Source organism: Maylandia zebra, linkage group LG22, assembly GCF_041146795.1.
Source record: "Maylandia zebra isolate NMK-2024a linkage group LG22, Mzebra_GT3a, whole genome shotgun sequence".
Taxonomy (NCBI): domain Eukaryota; kingdom Metazoa; phylum Chordata; class Actinopteri; order Cichliformes; family Cichlidae; genus Maylandia; species Maylandia zebra.
The window spans coordinates 23,951,911-23,964,714 of NC_135187.1; positions in this window are offsets into that span (position 1 = coordinate 23,951,911).

The following is a 12,804-nucleotide window of genomic DNA, read 5'->3' on the forward strand; positions in this document are numbered from 1 at the left end:
GGGAAGATTGTGGCATTGTGTTAACACACACCTGAATGCTTCACACCAGCAAGCTGCTAAAACTTCCAGTTTTATAGAGGTGCTCACGCTTGCTGATGATCAGTCATTTAATTATCAACACCTGGCTGCTACTTACCTACTTACATCATATGGGAGCAGTAAGTGAGCAACTTGGATGTTCACAGGATTGGATACAGTCATGTGAAAACTTTCTTTTTCACATGACTGTAACATTCAAATAGAAACAACACACGGGCAAAATGCTGCATTGAGAATGGGTTCTGTATGAAATAACAATTCATATAAACACATTTGTTTCTTTTATTGCTCAGAGCTGTATGAGAAAACCAAGTGCTGGGAAAATCCATAATCTCTACAGTAAGCAAACTGCTAGCTCGAGGTTCATTGTGAACAGAAAAGCACGAGTGGTCAACATGTTTAATGAAAATTCAGACATCAGCATCATATCATCACATTATATGATCTCACATAAAATGATGCCACTCTGCCAGAACCTGCTTAGGCTCTTGACTCGCTGCCCACTGCAATACTGGATGCCAAAAGGTAACAGCCACTTTTTAAAAGCCAGAAGAGTTGTCTGTTGTTTGCCTTTGTTTCATTTTGTTTTCACTTGCTGATTAATTTTAGGATAATATTTCATTATGATTAAGAAACGGTTGCAGTTTTAGTGAAAATTTGCCCCATTCTCACTAAGCTTAATCATGCCAAAAAATATAGGCTTACTTTGTGCATTTTAAATGTGATGGATCCTTTGGGACCTTTAAAGATATCCATCTCATCTGACTATTGCCAGAACTCTGTCTGTCACAAATGATACCATTTGAGTTAGATGGCTTTGTTAAAATGCCAACAACTGACATACAACACTGAAAAAGGGGCTGGAATAACACACAGTGAATGAGCCTGGCAAATCAGTTTAGCAGACAAGCTCCCACGGTGCACCAGCATTTATCCGAGTTTGCATTTTCCCATCAAAATCTCGAAAGCTTATAAAACATTGCTACGACACACAGGCACATCAAATTTCACGCAAAAAAAACTGGGTGTAGCAAATGCATGGAGATGCATCTGCATCCAAAAATCCCGCTGTGCTGATCTTTTCATGGGTGAAAGCTGAGAAGAATCATGATCCAGTTGTTGTCTTTCTCATTACAAATGACTCCCAAGCCTTCTCAAAGTTTGAAAACAGAGACTGAAAACACTGGCGTCTCCCTCCGTTCTCTCACTCCTCCCTTTGCCTCTTTTCCCCCTCTTTCTGTTTAAACTCTCAAGGGGTGTGTGTGTGTGTGTGCGTGTGTGTGAGTGACTTAACTCTTGTTTTTCCAAATGCAAGTGATCACACTGTGGCTCACAACAAGATCAGTGCAGCATGCCACCCAAATTCATCACACGTCCCCACCCACAGCACCGACTCAGTTATTAACTGATCTCAACTCATACACACACACACACACACACTTGTCTTTATATCTTAGGGAGGACATATATTTGACATAATGCTTTCTGTTGCCACTAACCCTAACCCTTGCCCTGAACCTAACCATAACCTAATTGTAACCCTGATACTAAAACCACATTTTGAGGCTCAAAAATGCCTTCAAACTCATGGGGATGGGCATTTTGTCCCCATAGGGACTGTTGGTCCCCACAAGTACAGTAGCAATCCAATTTTTAGTCCTCACAAACACACATAAACACACACACACAGAAAGGGCATGCTTTTGCATTCAAGTTGTGTCTAATTGATATATTATGACTGACCAGGGAGCTTTGGGTTTTTTGCCGGTATTCAGCCCTCTGCTCCCACTTTTCCTGAGAAAGACCTATTTCACACAGACAGAGCGTGTCTACTCCCCTCTCTAATAAGACGCCTGAGAGAAGCGGAGAATGGTAGTCATCATTAGACCCTGACACAAAGGCAGGAAGACACACATCCACCGTGTGATGATGACAGACAGGGTAAATATTATTCTTGAGTGCAGGTGTGAAGAGTAGTGGTGGAGTGATAATAAAAGAGGTCATTAAGAACTGGTTAGGGTTTTTTTCTAAGCAAAACCCAGAAGACAGTACAACTTCTGGCCGTCTGCTAAAATGGCATAGTTTACTGTCAGAGCACAGGGGAGTAGAGGTACACACTGACAGGCTGATGATATGCAGGCAGAGGATGTTAGTTTATATCGCTGTGAAGCGTATTCATTTAGGGTGTTTTGCGGTTGTTCTCTTGGTGTGAAAAACTCCACTCAGTTGGAGGTCGAGGCTCAGCTCATATGTAAAATTACTGAAGATTTCCGTGAGCAAAGGTATTTTAAGTAAAGGCATTTTGCGGAGTCAGTTGTGGAGCTGGCTCCGCAGTAGGGGTGTGCGTATGTGTGTGAGAGAACTAAATGTTCACAGGACAGAGCATTCATATGTTTTTTTCCGTTCCATGTTCAAAAGCTTTACTGGTCCTAGAATAAAAATAGTCATATCTATGCACACTTTGCACTGCAAGCCACTTTGAAAGCACCGGTCACCGAGAGGGTCACCCAGCTTCTCACTGAGCCTGGTACCTGAGCTGAACCTGATGTAGTGGCAAGACCCAGCTGCACTGTGAGAACTGGCCCAGACACATTGGCTGACTAAGTCGTGACTGCAGCACAGATTTGATGTGTGTGTGTGTGAGTGTGTGTATGTGTGCAGGGGGGATAAATAAATAAAACACCCTGATTAGCAGAAGTTGACCCTAGTCTGAGCAAGGTGAGGGGTTTCTAGGCAACAGAGCATGGCACATGTAGTATGTCGGACCAAAGCCCAGACCTGTGCTTCACCACCAAACATAGATAAGGGATAAAAAAGGGGGATCAAGGATTGTCTCATGCTGTGGTTTCTTACTATTGTTTTTATACTGCGCTAGCTTTAGCCAACACATACAAATATTTCATGATGTGACATTATTATAGTAGCGAGATATTGTAGTTGTATCCCCTACAATTTTTCTCAACCTCTTGTGAAATTGATTTAAGTATTTGGATGATGAAATGCTGTTCTCAGCAAACATAATTGGTGAAATATATTGGCCTGTGGAGGTGGTCTGGCACAAATCGATGTGGTCTTTAAATCCTTTTTGGGCTCTCGGTGTGAGATTTCCAAACTTCAAACATTATAAATACCAACCAGTGAATCCACATTATCACAATAAATTTGTTGCAGATGTAAAGTAGGAACAAAGAGATTATGTTTAAAGTCTTCAGGCTTATTATGGATTAGAGTACCGCATGCGCTTTACACATAGAGCATATACAAAGGATGGACGCAGCAACCATGATGTCACACATTTTTTTTGGAGGGGGTGAAGTCGTGTTGTGAAGCCTTGCCATTTTGGTGTTTTGAAACCAAGGCACTCTCCACATTCACATGCTAGCCATTTGTCAATCACGATACAGGCCAGCACAACAGCATGCCCCGCTTCGATCTACTGTTTGATTTTAATGGGGACCAAATTTTTTAAATGAGTGTCACGTTGAGTTCCTTGAAACTCGATGCTAGCGGTTAAGACCATAAACAGCAGGAAGTCAGCATGAAAGTGTTTATGGAGGTGACACACCCAGGAAGCTGAAGACTTGTGTCCATCTGGATGTTTCAGTGCAGACAGAAAAGTTGCCCCCTGCTGGTCATTAAATTAGATTTCAAGAAATGCTAAGAGTTACGATACTTAGTTTTATCGCTCTGTAGTAGAAAAAAAGGCTATTGCACAACTAGATTCAATCTGAATTCCAGCACTTTGGAATTTGTTGTTGCAGTTCCTGGAGGTGCCGCTGTTGATGTTTTACTAGTAGTTCAATCCATTGCTTCTCCAGTCTGCATGCCTAAGTATCCTTGGGTAAGATACTGAGCCCCACGTTGCTCTCTGGAGTGTTCATCAGAGTAAGAATGTGTCTGAATGTTAGATTTAAAGCATTTAGGTGTAGAAAAAGTGATTGTATGAGTGGGTGTAAATGGGCGAATGAGGAAGAGTAGAGTAGAAGAGCACTATGTAAGAACCCGTCCATTTACCGTTAATTTAATAGAATTTATTTTATTTTATTTTACTTTAGTTGAAACTGTTGATTGAGCCAAGTTTGACTTTTTGCACTGATAACACACCTAGCCTAGATATTACAGCACTGATCCTCTTCTTTACCCAAGTGTTGCATTCATTCCTTTCAATCAAAAAGCCCATTGTCTTTGAGGTTACTTTTTGTTGGACTATTGCTTCTCCTTTCTTTGGCCTTTGCAGCTACATCTCTTCTTACAATCCTTTAATCCTCAAGATTTAACATGGAAAGTCATTTATTAGGCTTTTGAAAAATGTTATGTATATTTATCAAAATCCGATTTAGCAAAAATAAACTAACCTTAAATCCCCTCTGCCCTGCTTCCAGCATAAACCCTGCTGTGTGCCATCAAGGTATCCATCTCATCCAAGAACAAAACCAGGGATACAGGTTGGGGTTATTTTGGACTACCGGCATATTCTACTTGAAAAAAAAAAAAAGAGTGACATATGTTTTGTTAGGCTGATAGCTGTGTAGAACATCAAATAAATCACAATAAATCCATAATGCAGCAATGTCCAATTTGGTCTGAAAAAGCACTTCAGCAACACAATGGTCTCATACAACCGGCTCTGTGCTCCCTGGATGATCGAAATGAATGTCTCAAAGATTCAGCTGTATCAGCTAACTCTAACTGTATGCTTGTTCAACAGAAAGGAGGTGTGTAACCACACTGCAAAATGCGTGTCTTTCTTTAAAATTAAGATGTTTTTTTAAAAAAAAAACAAAAACAAAAAATGTATCTTCATTTACAACAATATTCAACATGCAGGTTGTTTAAACGATCTCATGAATTTGTTACTGCATATATGATAAATGTGCTTTTTAACATAAAGATAAGTAAGATCTTGACATTGTAAGTTCTTTTTTTAATGGGGGGGGGTTCCATCTTTTGTCTTCTGCTTATTAATATGCATGTGAAACGAAATTAACCTCCTAGGACCTGACGTCCACATATATGGACGTCACATTTTGGGTTATTTAGACCAAAATACTCAATTTTCCTCTACAAGGGCCTGATATTCACTTTCGAGGACATTATACTGCTACTGTTCTATCAAAATTTTAAACCAATATCCTCATATGTGGCTCTTATTTTTCTTACAAACAGAAATCAGGTAAAAGAAAATTCATTTTATATTCATCGGGTCCCAATATCAAAGAGAAATTAAAAATGCATGCCGTGGAAGACTTTGGGTCTTAGGAGGTTAATAAAGAAAAAACAGTAGTAATAGCACGATTCAGCAAGCTAGCCAAAAAGATTTGCACAACAAGAGTGATGAGAAAAACATTGTACTACACAGATGTAGCATTAATTTAGCAAACTGCTCAACAGTAACAAAGAGCACTGACTGGTCACCAAGTTCAGTTGCTGATTGTTTTTTTGTGTGTATGAGTGGAAGCGACTGAGGCAAGTCATTCCTTTGTGTTGCATTGGGAGTGACTAACAAAACTGCTGTGAGGAAGCTGAGGAACACACACACAGACACACGCACACACGCACACACACAAAGAAAAGAAATAAATTGGAATTGAGTTTGGAAGTCTTATGAAACCAAGCTTTCCTTATTTATCACTGCTTATCTGTCTCATAACATTGCTTGCAAATCATTTACGCATAAAACAAGTAAAAAAAAACAACCAACAAACAAACAAGAATTAACTTCTAAATTACAGTTACAAAGTATGAAGCTGTGTAAACATGTTTCATAATTACAGTATTAACACTGAATGGAATGCACACAGGGATTATTAACAAAGGCACATTTAAACTGTTAAAGAGAGCTGTAATTAAATCTTATGCCTGCTGTGACAGTCCAGCATAAGCTCTGAATTGATTTCAGCAAAGAATAAAGCAGAGCAGTCAATGCTTTTTTTAAAAATCTATATCTGCTTTATGAAATAGCCCGTGTAATATTTTAATAGGCCCATGATGACAGATAAAAGCCTACACATTTCCTTGAAAATATACACAATATTACTCTGAAACCCGTCCCAAAACAATAAATATGTAATCCCTGGCACGGTTCAGAACCACACCTAACCTCTAAGCTCCCCGAAACATTAAAGCTCAACAGCCTCCACACGCCTCTTATCTGAGCGTGTTTGCCGCAACAAGAAATGTCTCTATACAACTGCTTTTCATATCAACTTTAAAGCTACGCTATTTCTTAATATATATTTATGAGCTAGACAGTGACACTATTTTCCGTCTCTGTCCTAGTGCCCAAAAATCACTTGCCTTGTCAATCACCAGTTAAGTCAGGAGAACATTTAAGGTACTGTAAGAAAAAGAGCCACAACCGGAACAAGTGAATTACACAATGACATGTGCTATGTTGAAACATGTTAAACTGCATTACAGACACAACAGAGTATTTTACAATATTGTATTAACTAAACAGAACATGAATTTAAATTATATACTTAAATTGCATTTACATAAATTGTACGACTTATTTAGTTAATCGTCAGCTCTGTTTTTGTTTAAAGGATTAAATTAAGCACAATCCAATGTGTTTAGGCATTTTTGTCAAACTTGCCAACAGTGCAGACTCCACTGAGACAGAGGGTTCTCGTTTAGTGATCTGGACCTACTATAACTGCTTTGGTGTACTTGGGCTAGCTAACAAGTTAGAAATAATTTCTCTGTAATTCGTGACAGAAAGCATTACGGACAAATAAACCACATTTGGGTATCATTAAGTTCAAATCCCAAATATTTTTCGCTCTAAACTTATAACCACAGATGTATACATGTTGACAGAAAAACGACACCTGGCTGAAAACGCATAAATTCACCTTCACACTTTCAACGAATTGCAACGGATCCTTTGCAGATATTGTCTTACATGTATTTTCAAAGTAGAAACATTTAAACTGGCGCCAACCAAAGTTCTCCAAACAGCACACTCGCACCAGTAATTTGAATCAACTTCTTGAGTAACACCAGATGGTACACGATCAGCTCGATATCGCACAGCATTTAGGTCTCGGTTTAGAGTTTTCCTGGGGTTTATGGCAATGTGCACTACAAATTGAGCAACGGGTCCTCTCAAGAAGCATACAACTGCATTCTTTTTCTTACTTCAAACATACAAATTTGGTAATAAGTAACAGGAAGTAATCTTTGCCTGCTGCTGCTTAGGGATGGACAAAGTGGGCCAGGATGGGCATATGGTTTGCTGCATCTTCAATCTTTTATTTTTTCCATCTTTTTCTCCGAGCAGGTTTGTTTGAAAAAGCACATCTGTAAACTGAAATCATCTTTCCTCCCTCAAACCTCACTGTGAAGAATTCTTACTTCACCTCCACTGTTATGGATCATCTCTTGCTCAGGCCATTGAAACTTTACAGAAAGCCTTTGTTGCTTTCCAGCATTCACTTATTCAGCTAAAATTAGTTCTCAATGCTGACAAGACTAAGCTAATGTTGTTTTCCAAGTCAAAGAAGGTCCCGGAGCCTATTCCAGTGGTGTCCACCCTTGAAGGAAATGTCATAGAGATAGTTTATGAATATAAATACCTTGGTGTCTGGATTGATGACTCCTTCACCTTTAAACCACATATAGAGAGACTAGTAAAGAAACTGAGACTTAAACTTCGTTTTTTCTTCCGTAATAAACAGTGCTTTTCTTTTGCAGTAAAAAAACGTCTTGTCACTGCAACCTTTTTATCTGTGTTAGATTATGGTGACATTCTGTATATGAACGCTTCTTCTTCATGTCTTCTAATGTTGGACACGATGTATCATGCTTCCTTGAGGTTTATTACCAATTGTAAATACCTGACCCATCACTGTGATTTGTACTTAAGAGTAAAATGGCCGCCTTTGGCCATTAGAAGACAGGGGCATTGGTACACTTTTATTTACAAAGCTATGCTTGGATTGCTGCCTCCTTATATTTGTACTTTGGTCACAAGGACAAATAGTGGTTCTTACTCCTTGCGCTCAAATGATCAGCTGCTGTTGTCTGTTCCCCTTGTCCGCACAGAGCTGGGTAAGAAAGCCTTTGTCCACTCTGCGCCTTTTTCATGGAACATGTTACAGAAAGACTGGAAACTAACTGAATTGTTGTCTTTAAATGTTTTTAAAACTAAACTCAAAGGCCTACAGGCTGCCTCAATAATGTGTAATTGTTTTGTGTAATTTTAACTTTGTTTGTTCGTATGTATTTGTCTTGAAATGTGCTGCCTCTTGGCCAGGACTCCCTTGAAAAAGAGGTCTTTGATCTCAACGGGACATTCCTGGTTAAATAAAGGTTAAAAATAAAAAAAAAAAATAAAAAAAAAATGGTGATCACTTAAGATAAGACTTGTTAGTTTTAAGTTTGAACCGCAACCTACAAAAAAGCAAAAGCGACTTCTTCTCCTTCCTTCAAATTCCTATTTTTCTTCATTTGCGTTATCTCCCTCCCCTACTGCCTCGCATCCAGCCTCATCCATCTCTTTATCTTTCACTCTTTCAATCCTTGTCATTCCTCCCACCTCTCCCAATAACATGCAACCTTCAGAGCTCCTGCACCGCGCATTTGTCAATGACATTTTGGACAGAGTTGCCATGTCTTTTCCCTTCATATTGCATGGTTGATTGAAACCCTCTGTGGCCAGTGATCCATATCACTGACAACATTTTACTTTAACACCTCCATCTGAGCTGATATTTCCTCAACAGAAACAACCCGGGTGGCCCGGCATTCGGCACACTGGATGGAAAAGCAATGACCAATCACTGGAGGTCAGCGGAGCCACGGTTGCATAATGGAGTTAAGGCAATCAAAAGTTGAATAACAAGGTTTCTAGATTTAAAAAGTGCAGCTAAAAAGGGGATGAAGGTAAAACAGAGACGCTGCCGTGGAAATGCAATTTCCTTGGGCGCTGCCAGATTGCCAGGCAAACAAACACAATGGAGTGAGATTTAGTTTTCTTTAAACAAGAAAATTACAAGGTCTAGCATCAAGGATGTTTGGAAGTAATAGCTGTTTGCAGGAGTAAAATTTGTATTCACTGCAAAAGCTCTACAAGTATTTGTCCCTGATCTGACAACAGGGACATGGAAATGGAAAATGTTTAACATGACGGAGGCATGCAGTCAGACAAGCTTATGCGAATCAATATTCAATCGCTGCTGATAAGCTACGACACAGTTAATACCACGTTGGGTAGATGGGCCGGCGCCAATTTCATAGAACAAGTCACTATAATAAGCTGGCATTACGGAACACATTTTTGCATAATTGTGTGTTTCAGCATACAATTACTGGCTTTAATAGTACATTTTATCCCTTTTTTCTAATCTCCCCCAAATGCAAACAGACGGAAACAACCAGTGACCTGCAAAAACCAGCCTCTGAATTCACAGGCTGAGCTAAAATTGATAGTTTAGATCATGCAAGTCTAAACAGCCTAGTGCTGTGTTTTGGTTCCCACCTGGTGTCAAGGCCACTTTTCTAAAGCCCGTATTGCAGGGGACAATACAATGAGCAAACGAGGAAACGCACAGACGCGCGCGTACAGAAACAAACACGGACCCATTTTTGTCAGACAGAGCAGTCGTGAGTAGCTATCAGTATTGGAGGGATCTCAAGCCTTCCCTCATCACCATCAATCTGTCTAAATGACCCCTTTTCTCGGCTCTGTCTCCGCACCGCTGCTGTTGCTCGTCCATTTTGTCCTCGCATTTTATCTCCTTTCAGGTCACTTCAACATCCCCCTCTCTTTCTTTAATCCTTTCATTTCCCACCGCTTATTTGCATGACACCCCTCTCACCCCCCCCACGCACACCTTCCTCCCCCCCGTCTTATTTCTTTCTCTCAACCCTTTGCTCTGTGGTTTTCGTGCTCTTACATGTGCACACCTCCTCCTGTCTCCCCTTGCGCTTCTCCCCCCTCGATGAAACCGCTCCATGACTAAGTGAGCACCGGCGTGATGGATAGCCTAATGGGAACAGATGAAGCATTAAAACCATAATTCACAGGGACATAATGTTCAGAGGTTTTCTGTAAAATTTGCACTTGAGGTGTTCCTGCAGCCTATGTGTATTTGTGTCAGATTGTTAGATTAGCTACATTTATGCACTCATCTATGATTGGGATTTAGTGCCCATTTGTATGTGCAGACATGCACTGACTTAATGTTTTGCTAAAGTCTTGCTTTAGTGTTTTCTTTGGCGGTTTTGTTCAGCATTCTTTTGAAGGAATACATATTGATGATCATCGTTTCAGTCTTTCCCAAATGCACTGCAGCAAAACGCTTTGTCAGAGTGAGCTGGAAATGTTCCATTCTCCACTTCACGGGAAATCACATTAAATTTAGTCATATTAATAAAAAAGACTAAAATCTATTTTGTTGTCTGCTTTTCTCAGAGACTGCAGGTGTTACTATGCGCTCACTGTTCTATTGTAAGCGGGGTTGCCAACTTTCAGATAACAGCAGGAGTGAGATTTACAGACAGTATTTGAGATTGGGGCTACATTTGTAAAAGTCACAATTTCAGTTTAAGTTGCCATAATATTATTTAGAATTATTATAACTTATTATTAAAGTTATTTCATATTTGGGGAAATGTATAACAGCTCACCTATCTGAAGCAAAGAAAAACACAGTGTCATTTATTATTACTATTACTGGCTTTTTCAAGTAATTACGGGTCCTATGCGTAGAGTTGCTTATATGAATCATGCTGCTGTCTAATACTGCTGCGTAGCATAACATTATGACCACCTGTCTAATATTTTGTCTGAGGCATGGATTCCACTAGACCCCTGAAGGTGTGCTGTGGTATCTGGCAACAGATCCTTCTGCATGTTACGAGGTGGGGCCTCTGTGGATCATATTTGTTTGACCAGCACATCCCACGATGCTTGACTGGATTGAGATCTGGGGAATTTGGAGGCCAAGTCAACACCTCAAACTTATTGTTGTGCTCCTCAAACCATTCCTGAACCATTTTTGCTTTGTGGTTTCTATCCTCTGTTGGACTGGACCACATGGACCAGCATTGCCTCCTCACGTGCATCACTAAACCTTAGCCACCCAAGGTCCTACCAGTGGTTCACCACTATTATGTGATCATTTTTTGATAAATACTGACCACTGCAGGCTGGAAGCGTCCCACAAGAGCTGCAAAAAAAAAAAAAAAAATCCAAAAGACCACATCATCTGCAAGGTCCTGAGACCACCCTCCACCCCTTGACTGTGTCAGATGTTATGTCCTTAAAAGTTATGAAAAGAATCATAGACAAAGGGCAGCCCTGATTGAGTCCAAATCCCACCTGGAATGAGTCTCACTTAGTGTCAGGAATGTTCTCACTGCTTTTGTGCAGGAACCGGGGAGCCTGCAGGCCTAATACCCCACACTCCCAAAGCACTCCCCACAGGACGCTCTAAGGAATGCAGTTGAATGTCTACTCCAGGTCCAGAAAAAACATATAGACTGGTTAGACAAACTTCCACTCAACCTTGAATATGCTGAGGAGGATAAGGAGCGAGTCCAGTGTTCAGCAACCAGGACAATCTGGATTGTTCTTCACTAATCTCCTCTCCTCCCCAGTACCCTGGAACAGAACTTCACAAGGAGGCCAAGAAGTCTGATCCACATGAGGTTTAAAGCCCCACAACATCCAAAGAATTATAGAACTCAGGGTAAACCTCACCCACCACAGGGGGCCCAGCTACCACCACCATTTTTTAAACTACATTGTTGACCAAAATTCAAATTCAGCTATCTACACTGAAAAGGTTTTGTAGTCTAGGATTATGCTTAATCCATGTCTGGGAAACTAAGCCTTAATGTTTTCTCAGTATCTGGATGCATTCACTGAGACTTGCTCATCTCACTTATCACAGGCTCAAGTCTTTTTCTTGACTTTCTAAAAGTTTATTTACAAGTGTCATGAACTGGCTTAAAATAGGGAGAGGCCATCACACATGGACATTTCAGTTTATATTCCATGTGAACTTGTAGAAATAGAAACTATTCAAAATGTGTTTGTTATGTAGAGGTCTTTGCTTTTCTCCTTATTTTAACAGAAGTACCATCATTATATCTGTTACACTGTGTGACATGTTAACTCTGTAGTGATGCTATGTAGGGTGGAAAAAAACATGTACAGCTTTTGTCCTATGCATTCGCCCATGAATGAGGGAGTTCAAAGCTTCCTCTTATTTACAGTGAAATGTATTTGGGCAACATGAGAGCGTGAGACAGAGAGAGAAAAAGTGGACGTGTCAAGCTAAAAACATGAGAGTTGGAAACCCTGACATAAGGCAGCACTGCCAAGCTAAAACCATCTGGGCACGGTGCCACGACTAGCTTTATCTGAATTTACTCTCCTTTTCATCTTACACTTCTGAGTGAAAATTCTAATTTCTGATTAACATTTAACACAGATGTGAAGTTCATCATCTTTTCCAGCTTAGCGATGCTGTTTAAGAAGTTCTGCTAAAATGGGATTAGCTTAACAGGTAGCTTTAGGCTAACTAGCACATTAGCTTTTAATTAACTCTTAATCACATATCTTAACGTCACAGAGGTGTGGTCACACTCTGTTGGTATTTTTTATTTCTTTTGGCATATTTCACCCCTTCCCATCTATTATGTGTAAGATAAGCAAATAAAGCTGTAGCTCACTGTGACAAGCTAACACACATCTAAAGTCCTCTGAAAAGGAAGCTAATGAACTCCAATTAGCGAACCTGTTACCGCCTC